Raw genomic sequence first — 20,319 nt, forward strand, 5'->3', positions numbered from 1 at the left:
AACACCGCTACGATATGACTGAGGTGGAATATGGTGGAGGGGGCACCACGCACGGCTAAGGAACGATCACGAAGATCAACTTGTGTGTTATGGGGTGCCCCCTGCCCCCGTATATAAAGGAGGGAGGGGGGAGGTGCGGCCGGCCCCTAGGGGTGCGCCTGGAGGAGTCCTACTCCCACCGGGAGTAGGACTCCCCCCTCTTGCCTTGTTGGAGAAGGAAGGGGGGAGGGGGAAAGAGGAAAGGGGGCGCCTCCCCCCCTTTCCTTGTCCTATTCGGACTAGGGGGGAGGGGGCGCGCGGCCTGCCCTGGCCGGCCCTCCTCTTCTCCCTTAGGGCCCATGTAGGCCCATTAACCCCCGGGGGGATTCCGGTAACCCCCCGGTACTCCGGTAAAATCCCGATTTCACCCGGAACGATTCCGATATCCAAATATAGGCTTCCAATATGTCAATCTATATGTCTCGACCATTTCGAGACTCCTCGTCATGTCCGTGATCACATCCGGGACTCCGAACAACCTCCGGTACATCAAAAAACTATAAACTCATAATATAACTGTCATCGTAACGTTAAGCGTGCGGACCCCTACGGGTTCGAGAACTATGTAGACATGACCTAGAACAGTTTCCGGTCAATAACCAATAGCGGAACCTGGATGCTCATATTGGCTCCTACATATTCTACGAAGATCTTTATCGGTCAAATCACATAACAACATACGTTGTTCCCTTTGTCATCGGTATGTTACTTGCTCGAGATTCGATCGTCGGTATCCAATACCTAGTTCAATCTCATTACCGGCAAGTCTCTTTACTCGTTACGTAATACATCATTCCGTAACTAACTCATTATCTACATTGCTTGCAAGGCTTATAGTGATGTGCATTACCGAGAGGGCCCAGAGATACCTCTCCGACAATCAGAGTGACAAAACCTAATCTCGAAATACGCCAACTCAACATGTACCTTTGGAGACACCTGTAGAGCTCCTTTATAATCATCCAGTTATGTTGTGACGTTTGGTAGCTCACAAAGTGTTCCTCCGGTAAACAGGAGTTGCATAATCTCATAGTTATAGGAACTTTGTATAAGTCATGAAGAAAGCAATAGCAATATACTAAACGATGAAGTGCTAAGCTAACGGAATGGGTCAAGTCAATCACATCATTCTCCTAATGATGTGATCCCATTAATCAAATGACAACACATGTCTATAGTTAGGAAACATAACCATCTTTGATTAATGAGCTAGTCAAGTAGAGGCATACTAGTGACATTAAGTTTGTCTATGTATTCACACATGTATCATGTTTCCGGTTAATACAATTATAGCATGAATAATAAACATTTATCATGATATGAGGAAATAAATAATAACTTTATTATTGCCTCTTGGGCATATTTCCTTCAATTTATCCGTTCGCGCAGCCACACTCCTCATTTTTCTCCTCATATGTCCGGTCACTTGCACGTTATTGGAGAAGACGAAGAGAGAGAAATAAAAGAATGAAGAAAGAAAGAGAAAAGGTGGTCTGGGGTGGGGCTGCGTCCTACATGGCTGACTGCCCGGACGCGCCCTGTCAGTGACCGGGCGTGTCCGTTTTGTGCCCTCATTTATCCATCTGCGCAGCCACACTCCTCATTTTTCTCCTCATATGTCCGGTCACTTGCACATGATTGGAGGAGACGAAGAGAGAGAAATAAAAGAATGAAGAAAGAAAGAGAAAAGGTGGTCCGGGGTGGGGCCGCGTTCTACTTGGTGGACTGCCCGGATGCGCCCGGTCAGTGATCGGGCCTGTCCGTTTTGAGCCCTTATTTATCCGTCCGCGCAGCCACACTCCTCATTTTTCTCCTCATATGTCCGGTCACTTGCACGTGATTGGTGGAGATGAAGAGAGAGAACTAAAAGAATATAAAAAGAAAGAGAAAATGTGGTCCGGGATGGGGCCGCGTCCTACATGGCAGACTGCCCGGGAGCGCCCGAGCGCGTCCGCGAGCCCTCATATCGTCCCCATATTTGAGATGGTTATGAGGGTTTGTGAACAACCCGGACGTATAGCGATGATATGAGGGGTCCGCTTGGGTCACGTTTTCCCTTCTCTCTCCTGTCCGGTCACTGACCGGTCGCGTCCGAGGGCGTATGGGGGATGGTTTGAGGCGTCTGGCTGTAGATGCTCTTGGATATCTAAAAAATGCCACTGTTTCATTAGATGTTTGCTCAAAAATGACATTAGACATCGTTGTTGTCAAGTCAAACCCGTTGACCATGTTATATGACAAAAACATCCCTAGACCCACATTCAGCTCTCTCTATATCACAACGATAAGTGTGGACTCCACTTGTCAGGAGTCAGCAAGTGAATAATTTTAGAGGAAAATAGGAACGTTGTTGGGATCAAATGGGATTCACACTTTCTTGTAGTGAGATAGAGGAGAGCTGACATATTGGTCCATATGAATTTCGGTCGTTATAACATGTCAAACGAGATTTGAGCTAACAGTAATGGTGTCCGGTGACATTTTTGAGCATGCGCCTAACGAAGCGATGACATTTTTAAGCAGTTGAAATTCCTAGCGGCAAAACTGAGTAGTGAGACATAACCAGTGACATAAATAATAAAACCGATAGAAAAAATATCAACATTATTCATCACAATATAAAATCTGTATCATTAGACACATCATTGAATTAACTTTCTTATTGTATATATATCTAGTATTGTAGATGTCGATAATTTTATATATAAATTTGTCAAAATTTATAAAGTTTTCACTTAACACAAATCTTATATGTGAAGTAAAAGAAACAATGTAAGTATTCAATTACACAAATCGATCACAAAATGTAGTTGGTAGATCATAAACTCGACAAGATGATGTTGGTTGAAGGCAATAACCATGGATACGTGGATGGGATGGACGCAACCTACCGATCAATAGTGAAGCCGTGGCATGAAACATGAGATGAGCGGGAAATGCATGGCGGCGCTAGCTAGACACCATTGTGATGATGGCATGCCAGAAATTGTGCAGCCATGCATGCATATAAGAACCAAATTGAATTATGGGCATGAGCAAAAATATAGTAGGATCAATTTTAAACACAAACTAGATATTGCATTCAAGCATCTGCAGCCGGGCGTCCCAAACCCTCCTCAAACGCCCGGGCGGGCCGCCCGGTCAATGGCCGGTCACGATTTTTTGACCCAGACGAACACCTTAAACGGACCTCAAACGGCTGGGCAGACTGGCACCCCTTATATCCAACCCAAATTTGGAGCGGATATGGGGCGCCCGAGCACACCGGCCACGTCGGCCTGAAACAGGGTCCCATGCGGAAACGCCTGGAAACCCGGCGGTCCGAAACTCGTCTCCTCCGTCGGACCGCTGGCGCCACTCCGGCGGACCGAAGCTCGTCTCCTCCGTCGGACCATTGGCGCCACTCCGGCGGACCGCGTACTGCCTAGCCCGGCTATTTAAGTCGACCAGCGACACCGAAACCCTATCATCCATCCACATTTTCCTCCGTCTGTCCGCCGCTGCCGCCACTTTCCACTCCACCCGTCCGCCTAGTAGCCATGCCCCCATGCCGCCGGGTGAGGAGCGAGCCATTTGTGACGCCGGAGCGCTGGCTCGAGCTCCCTGAGTAGATCTGAGCTAGGCGTGAAGCCCGATCGCCGCGGGCTACCTCTGGATGTAGTGGATCCGGAGGAGGAGTTGGAGGAGGAGGAGATGGTGGAGGAGGTTGAGGAGGAGGAGGAGGATGTGGGGGACGCTGGCGACGCGGATTTGCAGGCGGATGAGTAGGCCATCCTCGATTACCTCCGATCGGAGTCGGCTGCGAAGGCGAGATGCTGGTGTCGGAAGGAGATGGAGGCGCAAGAGGCTGCAGAGGAAGCGGGGTTGTTCGCCTACATGGATGAGGACGAGCAGGAGGAGGATGAGCCGGAGCCCTCCTACCCGCCCGTCCAGTCGGTGCCCGGCAACGTCGAATTGGACATCTCCAACGACGAAGACTAGTTAGGGTAGCACACAGTATGTAGTACGTAGGATTTCTTTTGCATGTTTTGTATGGATCTAGAGGATAAAATATACGAGAGGCGGATGCAGAGTGGCTAATTCGAGGCTTGGCGGGTCACTGTCCGCAGACGTGTCGGCATGTCTGCGGGCGTTTGAGGGGTCGAATTTCTAAATTTCAGCTGTAGGTGCTCTTATGTGAGAGAAGGACTGGTAGCAGCAATTCTCGCCGCAATTGACATTAGCCTTTCCAGGGTACAAGGATATTGTGAAAGGCTAATGTCAATTGTGGCCAGAATGGTTCTTCTGAAAGCGGTGATTCAAGCCCTACCGGCCTATTCTATGAGTTGTTTTAAGCTCACTAAAGACTTATGCCAGAAGGTCACGGCAGTGATGTCAAAGTTTTGGTGGGATGAATCTCTAGACAAGAGAAGAATGCATTGGCAATCGTGGGAAAAGATGGCCGTCTCAAAATCCAAGGGAGGTCTGGGATTTCGGGATTTGCAGCTTTTCAATGATGCAATGCTCGCCAAGCAGGCGTGGTGGCTGCTGGATAAGCCAGACAGTCTATGCGCGCGTGTCCTAAAGGGACGGTATTACCCAGAAGGAGATTTTTTGCAAGCAGGATGCCCTGCTAGTGCCTCTACTACGTGGAAAGCCATAATCATCAGGAGAGAAGTGCTGAAGAAGGGTTTAATCCGTAGAGTTGGTGATGGCATGACTACGGAGGTATGACATGATAACTGGATACAAGGAAGCAAAACTTTCAAACCAGTATGCAATATTGGAAGTGAACCCATCCACCTCGTGTCTGATTTGATGACGGATGATAGTGAGTGGGATGAGGAAGTTATACACAGAACTTTTATCGGCCCGGATGCGCTGGCGATTCTCAATATGCCAAGACCGCGGGTTGCTATACCTGATTCTTGGGCATGGGGCCATGAGAGATCTGTGATTTTCACGGTTCGATCGGCGTACAGAATGCTTATGGAGGATCGTGAGAACGACCTGAACCGGGTTGGCAGTTCGTCCCAAGGGGAGGAGATTTGGAAAGCACTATGGTGTGTCAAGGTACAACCAAAGATACGGATCTTTTGATGGCGGGTCCTAAAAGGATTCCTGCCGGCGAAGGAAGAATTATGCCGAAGACATGTAGGGGAGGATCCTACATGCCCAATGTGTGGTTATCAAGAGGAATCGCTGTTTCATTCCCTGGTAACATGTGAACATGCGAAGCTATGCTGGAAAGAGGCAGAAACTTTCTTTGAACTTAAAGTGCCACGGCTGCACCCAGCTACGTGGTCGAGGGACTTACTTGATCCCAACTTCATTGGGAAAGACAGAGCGGCTATTATTATATCAGTCATGTGGATTATTTGGTCAAGCAGGAATAGGTACACTCACGAAGAAGTCAAGTACCAGCCCGGGCGATCCATGGTCCTAGTGAAGGAACTCATTCAAGCCTTGTATATCCCTACTGAAGGGGTTGACAAGAGAAATTTCGGCAAGGAGAAATGGAAACCGCCGGAAGAAGGGTGGTGCAAGATCAATACGGATGCTTCTGTTAATGTCATTGGAGGATCATCGGCGATTGGGATGGTGGCGCAGGACCATGCCGGAGAGATTATGCTAGCCACAGGCCGTAAGTTGCCGGGCGTGACCGACCCTTATTGCGCTGAACTGGTAGGTGTCAGAGAAGCTGTGTGTCTGGCTATGGAGAAGGGCTGGACACGGGTGACCATTGAGTCGGACTGCAAAACTATCATAGACGAGTATATGGCGACAGAGAGCAGGTCGACAGGAAGCCCAATTATCAGCGAGATCAAATCCTATCTCCACAATTTTCAGGGACTTCGAATCAACTATGTAAGTAGAGAGGCCAATGAGGCTGCTCACTGGTGTGCTAGAGAGAGCCTTGCAAGTACCTCGAATGTAACTTCTTTTGATGTTTTCCCTGCTTCATTGATTGCCTTGGTGCAATCGGATGTAAACCGTCAACTTAATGAATAAAGGCCTCTGAGGGCGGTTCTCAAAAAAAAAAAAGCAATTTGCATACCACCTCGATCGTTTGGTATGCACGCCCGTGGACCGGATGCGTAGGAGCCCAGGTGGCAGGGGTAAGCCGAGAGCGCACTGGATGGCCACTCACCGCGTCACGGGCTTGCGAGTGGTTGCCGTTGGAGTGCCAGTGCGCCACGACGGTGCGTGCGACAACACACGGACGACGACGACGGAGGTGAGGAGAGAAGCCGATGCTCGGTCTGTTTGTCTATCTGTCTGTGCCGACACCACACGCGCGTACGAGTCGCGTCCAAAACCAAGATCCGCGTTATCTGTACATGATCCCAATTGAACCGTATGGCTGTTTGTTTGTACGTGCATACACAACGACAACAAAAATACATGTCCTGTCAGTATCGTGGTGCATGCATGCATGCATGCTGGCACGTACGCGGGGCCTGCCTGCATACGCATGTCCGACCGAATACATATGTACTCCCTCCGTTCCTAAATATAAGTCTTTTTAGAGATTCCACTATAGTCTACATACGGAGCAAAATGAGTGAATCTACACTTTAAAATATGTCTACATACATCCGTATATAGTTTGTAGTGAAATATCTAAAAAGACTTACATTTAGGAACGGAGGGAGTAGAAGCTTTCTTTGAACGTTATTTGGGCCTCCCGACTGCGATTGGTAAAATCACCTGTGGGACTTTTGATCACATGGTGGATAGATGTCGTGATAAAATGCGTGGCTGGTCAGATCGAGCGAAACATGGCTTGTGCGGTTAGGGAGGTTCTTCTCAAGACAGTCGTCCAGTCAATCCCCACCTTCAGTATGAGTTGTTTTCTCTTGACTAAGAAAGTTTGCAAGTCGATCACATCATGCATGGCAAAGTATTGGTGGGGCAGCTCGATCAACAAGCGTTCCCTCCATTGGCTCTCTTGGGACAAGCTTGAGGTACCGAAAGCGAAGGGCGGCATGGGTTTCCGCAACATGCAGTCATTCAACTTAGCGATGCTTGGGAAACACGGCCGGCGCCTTCTCACAAGACCGAACTCCTTGTGTGCCAGGGTACTGAAGGGCAAATATTACCCTCATACAGATTTTCTCAATGCGACAGTTCCGGCCAGAGCTTCGGCAACTTGGAAGGCAATTGTAGCAGGGTGAGATGCACTACAGGCTGGCCTTATTTGCCGAGTAGGAGATGGCTCAACCATTTCAACATGGACAGATAGTTGGATTCTGAACACGACCACGCTGAAACCCACGGGGCGTCTCGGCACTGCACCGCTCATCAGGGTCTCAGATCTTATCGATGAGTATACGGGGAACTGGAATGAACAAATTGTCCGTCAGAACTTCTTGCACCCGGATGCGGTAGCCATTCTAAATATACCACTTAATCCGGCGGGTGGCGAAGATACTTTGGCTTGGGCTTTGGAGAAGTCAGGCATCTACACTGTAAAATCAACGTATCGATCTCTTGTGACTCGCAACGAGCTTGGATCTTTAGAGGAAGGGACGATTACAGAAACTTCATCAGCTATTAAACAGTTGTGGACTGCTCTATGACGACTACAAGTCGTTCCCAAAGTTTGAGTATTTTGGTGGAGAGTCCTCCGAGGGATACTCCCTGACTCGACTACCTTGCGTTACCGTCATATAAAGCAGGTGGGTTTGTGTGACATTTGCAAAGCGATGGATGAAGACATGCAACATGCACTGATCCATTGCACTCATGCAAAGGCTTTCTGGGATGCGGCAAGGGACATATTTCAGCTATATCTTCCACGCTTGCACCAAGACACGTGGGCACGTGACATATTGCTTGATCATATGTTTATTGATGAGGAAAGATGCAAGATTATCACTATAATGCACAACATTTGGTCATCACGGAACTGTTGGACTCATGATCGCAATGGTTACAACCCGTACAAGCTTTGAAATGGGTTCACGAGACCTTGGCGATCTTGGAAATTCCTTCTTTGCAAAGGAGATCGGGAGCTGGACAGTGTTGGAGGCCACCTGAAGCTGGTTGGGTCAGTATAAACACTGAGGGCGCACTCAATGTTGAGGATATGAAGGGTGGAGCGGGAGGTGTGGCTAGGTCACACATCGCGTTTCTTGGTGCTTGGTGTAATCCACTGGTTGGCATAACGGACCCCTTCATAGCAGAGTTGCTTGCTTTTCGAGACGGGATGATCTTTGCGCAACTCCGTGGTTTCTCACATGTGATCTTGAAGATCGACTGCTTGGAGCTAGTTGATCTATGAAAATCGCGCAGCAACACTCGATCAATTGCAGCGCCTATCTTGAACGAATTAGAGGAAATCGGTGCTACATTTGCTTCATTTTTTGTTCTCTGTTGCTCATGTCAGCGGGGAAGTTAATATTCCGGCGCATTAGTGTGCTCGTCTAGCTAGCACACTTGATGGCACCGAGAGTTGGCTTGATGCAAGCCCTGAGTTTCTGGTTTCTTGCCTGCAGGCAGATTGTAATACTATGATATTACGTTAACAAAGTCCCCTGAATTCAACGAAAAAAAAAGAATCCAAACGGAAACCCACCGTGCCGTTCGTATGCCCCAGCGGAATCCCATGCATGCATGCATTTCTCAAGCATATCATCCGGGGCCAGCCAGCAGGTTGTCGCTGTTCCAGTCCTCAGTTCGCCATGGATTTTGGCTTAGATGGGTGGAGGCCGGGGGTGCCGAAGTCCTACGTGAGACTGGTTGTAATGGGTAGTATCATAAGTTAGTATCATGCATATGATACTAGTCTATGATACTACCTTCCTAATGCATAATATCATATGGTAGTATCATATATGACTTTATTTATTGCCATGCATGACACATACTAGTGTAGCATTTATTATGATACAGTATCATGATATGATACTCAACCCTCTCTTACTTCATTTAATTCTATGCCGCCTCATCAAAGTTGCCTAGTTGGCATGCATGATACTAGCTATGATACTTCCATTACAACCAGCCTGAGGCTGGTCATAGTGGGGAGTAACTTAGACTAGTGTCATGCATATGACACTAGTGTAAGTTACTACCTCCATAGTGCAAAGTAACATAGTAGTAGTATCATAGATTGCTTCATTTATTATCTCATAGACTCATTTTGCCTCGGGAAGCACTATGTTACAGTAACATATTATGTTACCACAAGCACCTCTTTCTCATTAAATACTTGCCACATAAGCAAAATTGTCTTGAGATGTGTTAAGTTACTACCTAAGTTACTCCCACTATGGCTAGCCTGACGGATATCCAGCCCCCGCAAAGCCCCTCCTGGTTTACTTTCGGTTCACGGGATTTCGAACAAGCAGACCCATCCGCAGACTGATAGGATACCGTGTCGATGACTTAATGCGTCCTTGGTTCAGACGTTTGCGGGCATTTTGAGAGTCCTGTCGGCGACGCATCGGTACACGATGATGACTCGCTTGGACTTTCCATGGATGGGCAGGCAGATAGTCACCCATCAGTTAACACCTGCAGCCGTTATCTTCACTGTACTTCCACAGCACGCGTGCATTGGCCTCACAAACACAACACACAGGGGCAGGTACTCTGCAGTCTGTCTACTACGCTGGACGTGGACGACCAGCTGCTCGATTTCAAACCGGGGGTAGTATTGATGATATTTTGTGCCAGCATCATGACCCGGTCGGAGTTGTAATCAAGGCCTGCGACGGATCAGGCCGCCGGTAGTAGACGGATTTCGTTGCGGCGTTTTGTCATCGTTTCGCCTAGGACACAAGCAAGCGAGTGATCTTAACTGCGCAGGCACCCCTCAAAAAGAAATTGCCCAAGTTTTCGAAGGTACCAGGCTGGGACAGAGCCAGGATTTGGACATGAGGGGAGCGGAAAATCAAAGCCATGTCTTTAAAAAAAATCACCTCATATGCTCCGTCTACCATTATGCATAGCTTTATTAGTACAATTGTTCTTCTCTAAATTGTGCCTGAACTCTTTGAAAGTGTAACTTATGAATTTCTTGTTGCATGATATGCTAGGTATATTTTGCATTATTGGTGCATTCCAAAGACAACATCATTTATTTGCTATAGTGGAGTAGCAACTTCAGCGCTTTAAGATAATTCAAGATAATTAATAAGGCAACAACTTCAACGGTTCGAGAAAAATACCTTTATTTGTAGACCGTGTGTATTCGTATATGGATATTCTCTCATGTATGGTTGATAAGCACCCTCCAGAATATAAAATCACGGTGCTTCTTTTTCGTATCGTGAGGGAGTTCCCAAATTTGTTGGTGCTTACAGCGTCCCTTTCATCAGTAGTGTTATCTGCAATAGACTGTTCTGTGACTTCTACCGATGCCAGAACCCCTTAATCATCAGTATTGTTATTTGCAGTAGGTTGCTCCTCAGATGGATTTACATTTTCGACATCAGTAATGTTCGAGGTTGAAGTCAAAGCAATTGGCTTGAAAAAGGAATTTATCCCTTAATTGTTAATGTCTTTTGTTTCATGGTTGACTACTGTAACAAAAAAGAAACTTGATTAATAGATTAACACACTTTTTTATTGTACATAATACCAATTGACCAAACTAAGATTGTACGGTTCATAATAGAAATCCTAATAGCTACTAGCATCTGGTTGTACCTTCTTCCTCTATATGATCTCCCGACGTTTAGCAGTGCTCTGATCTGCATGCAACTTGCGTTGGACACCGAAGAGTGGATTGTAAATCGAATGATGGCGTCCTCGTGATGAGCGATAGCCAGCACCCGCAATTGTAAACAGAGATTTGCACGAGAGGCGGCCGCCGGCGGCGGCAACAGATGCAATTAACTCCGGCCAATTAGCAGACGCACAGTATATAGTACCTGCTACAAATCGTTTGAGGGGGGCGAGCGATTGGCAGGGGTCTAGCCCCTGCTCGCCCCCCTCCTTGTCTCCGCCCCTACCAGCCCAAGTTTTTACCGGTTTTGTTATCCTTCTAGTAGGTTCCTATACTGTTTTTTTTTCTGTACTTAGTTTTCTGGTTTTCTTCTCATTTTTTATTTTTCATTTTCTGTTTCTTTTATCTTCCAAAAAAATACAAATTAAAAAAATATTCAGTATTTTCGAAAATCATTTATAATCTAAAAAAGGTCATGTTTTCAAAAATTATTTGTATTTTTCATAAAAGCTTGAGATTTAAGAAATGTTCACAAATTTCATATGTTGTTTCGAATTTTTCTATATTGTTCACACTTTCAAAAAAGATTCACATTTTCTAAACATTTGTTCTGATTTTCAAAATTTCTTTGATTTTAACAAAAAATAAAAAAGACTAAAAAATGTTAACTTTTTCAAATACTGTTAAAGGTTCACCGGGGGCGAGCTTTTCATACAGCCCGCCATTGATGGTGTGCACTACCAATGACCGGTGTCAATATTCATCTGGCATTGGCAGAGAAACGTACTTGTGGCGGTCCTTTTCCCGCCTGCAACTTGTATGAATTTAGAAATTAAAAAAGCGGATGCACCTCCCGGTGGCGCAGCAGGGACACTGCACGGTGCGGCCCTCTCCCTGCTTGGAAATCTGGCACACACACAACATGTAGGTTGGCACCACCGCCACGTGCGCTAGATCCACCGCTCTACGCCTGTTGGATCTGTCGCCCCATGCCCTTCTGCCCTACTTCTGCCGCCCTACACCCTTCTACCCTCCATCTGCTCGCCTACATAGACCGCCGCCGTAGCAGGTCCATGTGCCGCAGCTCGAGGCGTTGAGAGGGAGTTCAAGAGAGAGAGAGAGAGTTTGGAGAGAGAGAGGTAGTATTGATGATATTCTGTGCTAGTATCATGGCCCGGTCAGAATTGTGATTAAGGCCTGCTGATGTCTACTATACAACCTTCTTCTTGTAGACGTTGTTGGGCCTCCAAGTACAGAGGTTTGTAGGACAGTAGCAAATTTTCCTCAAATGGATGACCTAAGGTTACCAATCCGTGGGAGGCGTAGGATGAAGATGGTCTCTCTCAAACAACCCTGCAACCAAATAACAAAGAGTCTCTTGTGTCCCCAACACACCCAATACAATGGTAAATTGTATAGGTGCACTAGTTCGGCGAAGAGATGGTGATACAAGTGAAATATGAATGGTAGATATAGGTTTTTGTAATATGAAATTATAAAAACAACAAGGTAACTAATGATAAAAGTGAGCACACACGGTATTGCAATGCTAGGAAACAAGACCTAGGGTTCATACTTTCACTAGTGCAAGTTCTCTCAACAATAATAACATAATTGGATCATATAACTATCCCTCAACATGCAACAAAGAGTCACTCCAAAGCCACTAATAGTGGAGAACAAACGAAGAGATTATTGTAGGGTATGAAACCACCTGAAAGTTATCCTTTCTGATTGATCTATTCAAGAGTCCGTAGTAAAATAACACGAAGCTATTCTTTCCGTTCAATCTATCATAGAGTTCGTACTAGAATAACACCTTAAGACACAAATCAACCAAAACCCTTATGTCACCTAGATACTCTAATGTCACCTCAAGTATCCGTGGACATGATTATACGATATGCATCCCACAATCTCAGATTCATCTATTCAGCCAACACAAAGTACTTCAAAAGTGCCCCAAAGTTTCTACCGAAGAGTCAAGATGAAAACGTGCGTCAACCCCTATGCATAAGTTCACAAGGTGAACCCGCAAGTTGATCACCAAAACATACATCAAGTAGATCATATGAATATCACATTGTCACCACAGATAAGCACATGCACGACATACATCAAGTGTTCTCAAATCCTTAAAGACTCAATCCTATAAGATAACTTCAAAGGGAAAATTCAATCCATTACAAGAGAGTGGAGGGGGAGAAACATCATAAGATTCAACTATAATAGCAAAGCTCGTGATACATCAAGATCGTGCCATATCAAGAACACGAGAGAGAGAGAGAGAGAGAGAGAGAGAGAGAGATCAAACACATAGCTACTGGTACATACCCTCAGCCCCGAGGGTGAACTACTCCCTCCTCGTCATGGAGAGTGCCGAGATGATGAAGATGGCCACCGGTGAGGGATCCCCCTGCCGCAGGGTGCCGGAACAGGGCCCCGATTGATTTTTGGTGGCTACATAGGCTTGCGGCGGCGGAACTTCCGATCTATTGTGTTCTCTGGAGGTTTCAGTATTTATAGGAATTTTTGGCGTAGGTCTCACGTCAGGGGTTTTTTGGGCTGTCCACGAGGCAGGGGGCGCCCCTAGGGGGGTGGGCGCGTCCCGCACCCTCGTGGGAAGCCCGGGACTCTCCTGGACCAACTCTTTCACTCCAGGGGCTTCTTTTGGTCCACAAAAATCGTCAAAAATTGGCACATCAATTGGACTCCGTTTAGTATTCCTTTTCTGTAAAACTCAAAAACAAGGAAAAAACAGAAATTGGCACTGGGCTCTAGGTTAATAGGTTAGTCCCAAAAATGATATAAAAATGTATAATAAAGCCCATAAACATTCAAAACGGGTAATATAATAGCATGGAATAATCAAAAATTATAGATACGTTGGAGACGTATCACCTGCCACGGATCAGGCCGCCTGGCTCGTAGTAGACATATTTTCATTGCGGCGTTTTTTCATGCGCCCCTATATCTTGTTGGAAATATGCCCTAGAGGCAATAATAAATTAGTTATTATTATATTTCCTTGTTCATGATAATCGTTTATTATCCATGCTATAATTGTATTGATAGGAAACTCAGATACATGTGTGGGTACATAGACAACACCATGTCCCTAGTAAGCCTCTAGTTGACTAGCTCGTTGATCAATAGATGGTTACGGTTTCCTGACCATGGACATTGGATGTCATTGATAACGGGATCACATCATTAGGAGAATGATGTGATGGACAAGACCCAATCCTAAGCCTAGCACAGATTGTGTAGTTCGTATGCTAAAGCTTTTCTAATGTCAAGTATCTTTTCCTTAGACCATGAGATTGTGCAACTCCCGGATACCGTAGGAATGCTTTGGGTGTACCAAACGTCACAACGTAACTGGGTGGCTATAAAGGTGCATTACAGGTATCTCCGAAAGTGTCTGTTGGGTTGGCACGAATCGAGACTGGGATTTGTCACTCCGTGTAAACGGAGAGGTATCTCTGGGCCCACTCGGTAGGACATCATCATAATGTGCACAATGTGACCAAGGGGTTGATCACGGGATGATGTGTTATTGAACGAGTAAAGAGACTTGCCGGTAACAAGATTGAACAAGGTATCGGTATACCGACGATCGAATCTCGGGCAAGTACAATACCGCTAGACAAAGGGAATTGTATACGGGATTGATTGAGTCCTTGACATCGTGGTTCATCCGATGAGATCATCGTGGAACATGTGGGAGCCAACATGGGTATCCAGATCCCGCTGTTGGTTATTGACCGGAGAACGTCTCGGTCATGTCTACATGTCTCCCGAACCCGTAGGGTCTACACACTTAAGGTTCGATGACGCTAGGGTTATAAAGGAAGTTTGTATGTGGTTACCAAATGTTGTTCGGAGTCCCGGATGAGATCCCGGACGTCACGAGGAGTTCCGGAATGGTCCGGAGGTAAAGATTTATATATGGGAAGTCCTGTTTTGGTCACCGGAAAAGTTTCGGGGTTTATCGGTAACGTACCGGGACCACCGGGAGGGTCCCGGGGGTCCACCAAGTGGGGCCACAAGCCCCAGAGGCATACATGGGCCAAGTGTGAGAAGGCACCAGCCCCTAGGTGGGCTAGGGCGCCTCCCACCATGACCCATGCGCCTAGAAGGGGAGAGGGGGCAAACCCTAAGGGCAGATGGGCCCTAAGGCCCATACTCCCTGCGCCTCCCTCTCCTTCCCCCTTGTGGCCGCCACCCATAGATGGGTTTGGGGCTGCCGCCCCTCTAGGGGTGGGAACCCTAGAGGGGGCGCACCCTCCTCCCCTTCCCCTATATATATGAGGCCTAGGGGCTGCCCAATACACGCGATCTGATCTCTGCCTGTTGGTGCAGCCCTGCCTCTCCTCCTCCTCCTCTCCCGCGGTGCTTGGCGAAGCCCTGCAGGATTGCCACGCTCCTCCATCACCACCACGCCATTGTGCTGCTTCTGGATGGAGTCTTCCTCAACCTCTCCCTCTCTCCTTGCTGGATCAAGGCGTGGGAGACGTCACCGGGCTGTACGTGTGTTGAACGCATAGGTGCCGTCCGTTCGGCACTAGGATCTCCGGTGATTTGGATCACGACGAGTACGACTCCTTCAACCCCGTTCTCTTGAACGCTTCCTCTTAGCGATCTACAAGGGTATGTAGATGCACTCTCCTTCCCCTCGTTGCTAGTTTCTCCATAGATAGATCTTGGTGACACGTAGGAAAATTTTGAATTTATGCTACGTTCCCCAACAGTGGCATCATGAGCTAGGTCTATTGCGTAGATTCTTTGCATGGGTAGAACACAAAGTAGTTGTGGGCGTTGATGTTGTTCAATATGCTTACCGTTACTAGTCCAATCTTGTTTCGACGGTATTGTGGGATGAAGCGGCCCGGACCGACCTTACACGTACTTTTACGTGAGACAGGTTCCACCGACTGACATGCACTTGGTGCATAAGGTGGCTAGCGGGTGCCAGTCTCTCCCACTTTAGTCGGAACGGATTCGATGAAAAGGGTCCTTATGAAGGGTAAATAGCAATTGGCATATCATGTTGTGGTCTTGTGTAGGTAAGAAACGTTCTTGCTAGAAACCCATAGCAGCCACGTAAAACATGCAAACAACAATTAGAGGACGTCTAACTTGTTTTTGCAGGGTATGCTATATGATGTGATATGGCCAAGAGGAATGTGATGAATGATATGTGATGTATGAGATTGATCATGTTCTTGTAATAGGATTCACGACTTGCATGTTGATGAGTATGACAACCGGCAGGAGCCATAGGAGTTGTCTTAAATTTATTGTATGACCTGCGTGTCATTAAACAACACCATGTAATTACTTTACTTTACTGCTAACCGGTAGCCATAGTAGTAGGAGTAATAGTTGGCGAGACAACTTCATGAAGACACGATGATGGAGATCATGACGATGGAGATCATGGTGTCATGCCGGTGACGATGATGATCATGGAGCCCCGAAGATGGAGATCAATGGAGCTATATGATATTGGCCATATCATGTCACTACTATATAATTGCATGTGATGTTTATTATGTTTATGCATCTTGTTTACTTAGAGCGACGGTAGTAAATAAGATGATCCCTTACACCAATTTCAAGAAGTGTTCTCCCCTAACTGTGCACCGTTGCTAAAGTTCGTCGCTTCGAAGCACCACGTGATGATCGGGTGTGATAGATCCTTACATTCACATACAACGGGTGTAAGACAGATTTACACATGCAATACACTTAGGGTTAACTTGACGAGCCTAGCATGTACAGACATGGCCTCGGAACACGTAGACCGAAAGGTCGAGCATGAGTCGTATAGTAGATACGATCAACATGAAGATGTTCACCGATGATGACTAGTCCGTCTCACGTGATGATCGGACACGGCCTAGTTGACTCGGATCATGTAATCACTTAGATGACTAGAAGGATGTCTATCTGAGTGGGAGTTCATAAGATGAACTTAATTATCTGAACATAGTCAAAAGGATTTTGCAAATTATGTCGTAGCTCGCGCTTTAGTTCTACTATTTTAGATATGTTCCTAGAGAAAATATAGTTGAAAGTTGAAAGTAGCAATTATGCGGACAGTAGAAAGCTTATGTCCTTAATGCACTGCTCAGTGTGCCGAACCCCAAACGTCGTCTGTGGATGTTGCGAACATCGGACATACACGTTTTGATAGCTACGTGATAGTTCAGTTAAACGGTTTAGAGTTGAGGCACCAAAGACATTTTCGAAACGTCGTGGAACATATGAGATGTTTCGAGGGCTGAAATTGGGATTTCAGGCTCGTGCCCACGTCAAGAGGTATGAGACCTCCGACGATTTTCTTAGCCTGCAAACTAAGGGAGAAAAGCTCAATCGTTGAACTTGTGCTCAGATTGTCTGAGTGCAACAATCACTTGAATCGAGTGGGAGTTGATCTTCCAGATGAGATAGTGATGTTTCCCCAAAGTCATTGCCACCAAGCTGCTAGAGCTTCGTGATGAACTATAACATATCAGGGATAGATATGATGATCCTTGAAATATTCGTGATGTTTGACACCGCGAAAGTAGAAATCAAGAAGGAGCATCAATTGTTGATGGTTGGTGAAACCACTAGTTTCAAGAAGGGCAAGGGAACAAAGGGATACTTCATGAAACGGCAATTCAGCTGCTGCTCTAGTGAAGAAACCCAAGGTTGAACCCAAACCCGAGACTAAGTGCTTCTGTAATAAAGGGAACAGCCACTGGAGCAGAATTACCCTAGATACTTGGTAGATGAGAAGGCTGGCAAGGTCGATAGAAGTATATTGGATATACATTATGTTGATGTGAACTTTACTAGTACTCCTAGAAGCACCAGGGTATTAGATACCGGTCCGGTTGCTAAGTGTTAGTAACTCGAAATAAAAGCTACGGAATAAACGGAGACTAGCTAAAGGTGAGCTGACGATATGTGTTGGAAATGTTTCCAATGTTGATATGATCAAGCATCGCACGCTCCCTCTACCATCGAGATTGGTGTTAAAACCTGAATAATTGTTATTTGGTGTTTGCGTTGAGCATAGACATGATTGGATTATGACTATCGCAACACGGTTATTCATTTAAAAAGAATAATGGTTACTCTATTTATTTGAATAATACCTTCAATGGTCTTGCACCTAAAATGAATGGTTCATTGAAATCTCGATCGTAGTGATACACATGTTCATGCCAAAAGATAGTAATGATAGTACCACCTACTTGTGGCACTGCCACATAAGTCATATCGGTATAAAATGCATGAAGAAGCTCCATGTTGATGGATCTTTGGACTCACTCATTTTTGAAAAGTTTGAGACATGCGAACCATGTCTATTGGTATATATGCATGAAGAAACTCCATGCAAATGGACCGTTTGAACTCACTTGATTTTGAATCACTTGAGACATGCAAATCATACCACATGGGCAAGATGACTGAAAGCCTCGTTTTAGTAAGACGGAACAAGATAGCAACTCGTTGGAAGTAACACATTTTGATGTGTGCAGTCCAATGAGTGCTGAGGCATGCAGTGAATATCGTTATGTTCTTACTTCACAGATGATTCGAGTAGATGTTGAGAATATTTTCTTGATGAAACACAAGTCTAAATTATTGAATGGTTCAAGTAATTTCAGAGTGAAGTAGAAGATCATTGTGACAAGAGGATAAAATGTCTATGATATGATCATAGAGATGAATATCTGAGTTACGAGTTTTGGCACGCAATTAAGACATTGTGGAAATTGTTTTACAATTAATACCGCCTGGAACACCATAGTGCGATGGTGTGTCCGAACATCATAGTTGCACCCTGTTGGATATGGTGGGTACCATGATGTCTCTTATCGAATTACCACTATCGTTCATGGGTTAGGCATTAGAGACAACCGCATTCACTTTAATAGGGCACCACGTAATTCCGTTGAGACGGCACTGTTTGAACTATGGTTTGGAGAAACCTAAGTTGTCGTTTCTTAAAAGTTTGGGGCTGCGACGCTTATGTGAAAAGGTTTCATCATGATAAGCTCGAACCCAAAGCGAATAAAATGCATCTTCATAGGACACCCAAAACAGTTGGGTATACCTCCTAATTCAGATCCAAAAGCAATATGGATTGTTTCTTGAATCGGTTCCTTTCTCGAGGAAAAGTTTGTCTCGGAAAGTTGAGTGGGAGGATGGTGGAGACTTGATGAGGTTATTAAACCGTCACTTCAACTAGTATATAGCAGGGCATAGGAAGTTGTTCCTGTGGCACCTACACCAATTGAAGTAGAAGCTTATGATAGTGATCATGAAGTTTTGGATCAAGTCACTACCGTACCTCGTAGGGTGACAAGGATGCGTACTACTTCAGAGTGGTACGGTGATCCTGTCTTGAAGGTCATGTTGCTAGACAACAATGAACCTACGAGCTATGGGGAAGCGATGGTGGGCCCAAATTCCGACAAATGGTTAAGAAACCATGAAATCCGAGATAGGATCCATGTATCAGAACAAAGCATGGACTTTGGCAGACTTGCCCAATGATCGGCAAGCCATTTGATAAATGGATCTTTTAAGAAGAAGACGGACGTGGATGGTAATGTCACCATCTATGAAGCTCGACTTGTGGCGAAGAGTTTTTCACAAGTTCAAGGAGTTGACTACGATGAGTTTTTCTCATCCGTAGCAATGCTTAAGTCCGTCGGAATCATGTTAGCATAAGCAGCATTTATGAAATCTGGCAGATGGATGTCAAAACGAGTTTCCTTACCAACTTTCGTAAGGAAAGGTTGTATATGATACAATCAGAAAGGTTTTGTCGATCCTAAGGATGCTAAAAGGTATGCTAGCTCCAGCAATCCTTCTAAGGACTGGAGTAAGCATCTCGGAGTTGGAATGTGCGCTTTGATGAAATGATCAAAGATTTTGGGTTTATACAAAGTTCATGAGAAAACTTGTATTTCCAAAGAAGTGAGTGGGAGCACTATAGAATTTCTGATGAATATATGTTGTCGACATATCATAGATCAGAGATGACGTAGATTTTCTAGAAAGCATATAGGGTTATTTGAAAGGTGTTTTTCAATAGAAAACCTGGATTAAGCTACTTGAACATTGAGCATCAAGATCTATAAGGATAGATCAAAATGCTTAATAATACTTTCAAATGAGCACATACCTTGACATGATCTTGAAGGTGTTCAAGATGGATCAGTCAAAGAAGAAGTTCTTGCCTGAGTTGTAAGGTACGAAGTTAAGACTTAAAGCTCGACCTCGGCAGAAAAGAGAGAAAGGACGAAGGTCGTCCCCTATGCTTAAGACATAGGCTCTACAGTATGCTATGCTGTGTACCGCACCTGAAGTGTGCCTTGCCATGAGTTAGTCAAGGGGTACAAGAGTGATCCAAGAATGGATCACAGTACAGCGGTCAAAGTTATCCTTAGTAACTAGTGGACTAAGGAATTTTCTCGGTTATGGAGGTGATAAAGAGTTCGACGTAAAGAGTTACGACGATGCAAGCTTAACACCTATCCGGATAGCTCTGAGTAGAGATACCGGATACGTATAATGGAGCAACAATTTAGAATAGCTCCAAGTAGAACAGTTAT

This window comes from Triticum aestivum, chromosome 4B (assembly GCF_018294505.1).
Source record: "Triticum aestivum cultivar Chinese Spring chromosome 4B, IWGSC CS RefSeq v2.1, whole genome shotgun sequence".
NCBI classification, from domain to species: Eukaryota; Viridiplantae; Streptophyta; class Magnoliopsida; order Poales; family Poaceae; genus Triticum; species Triticum aestivum.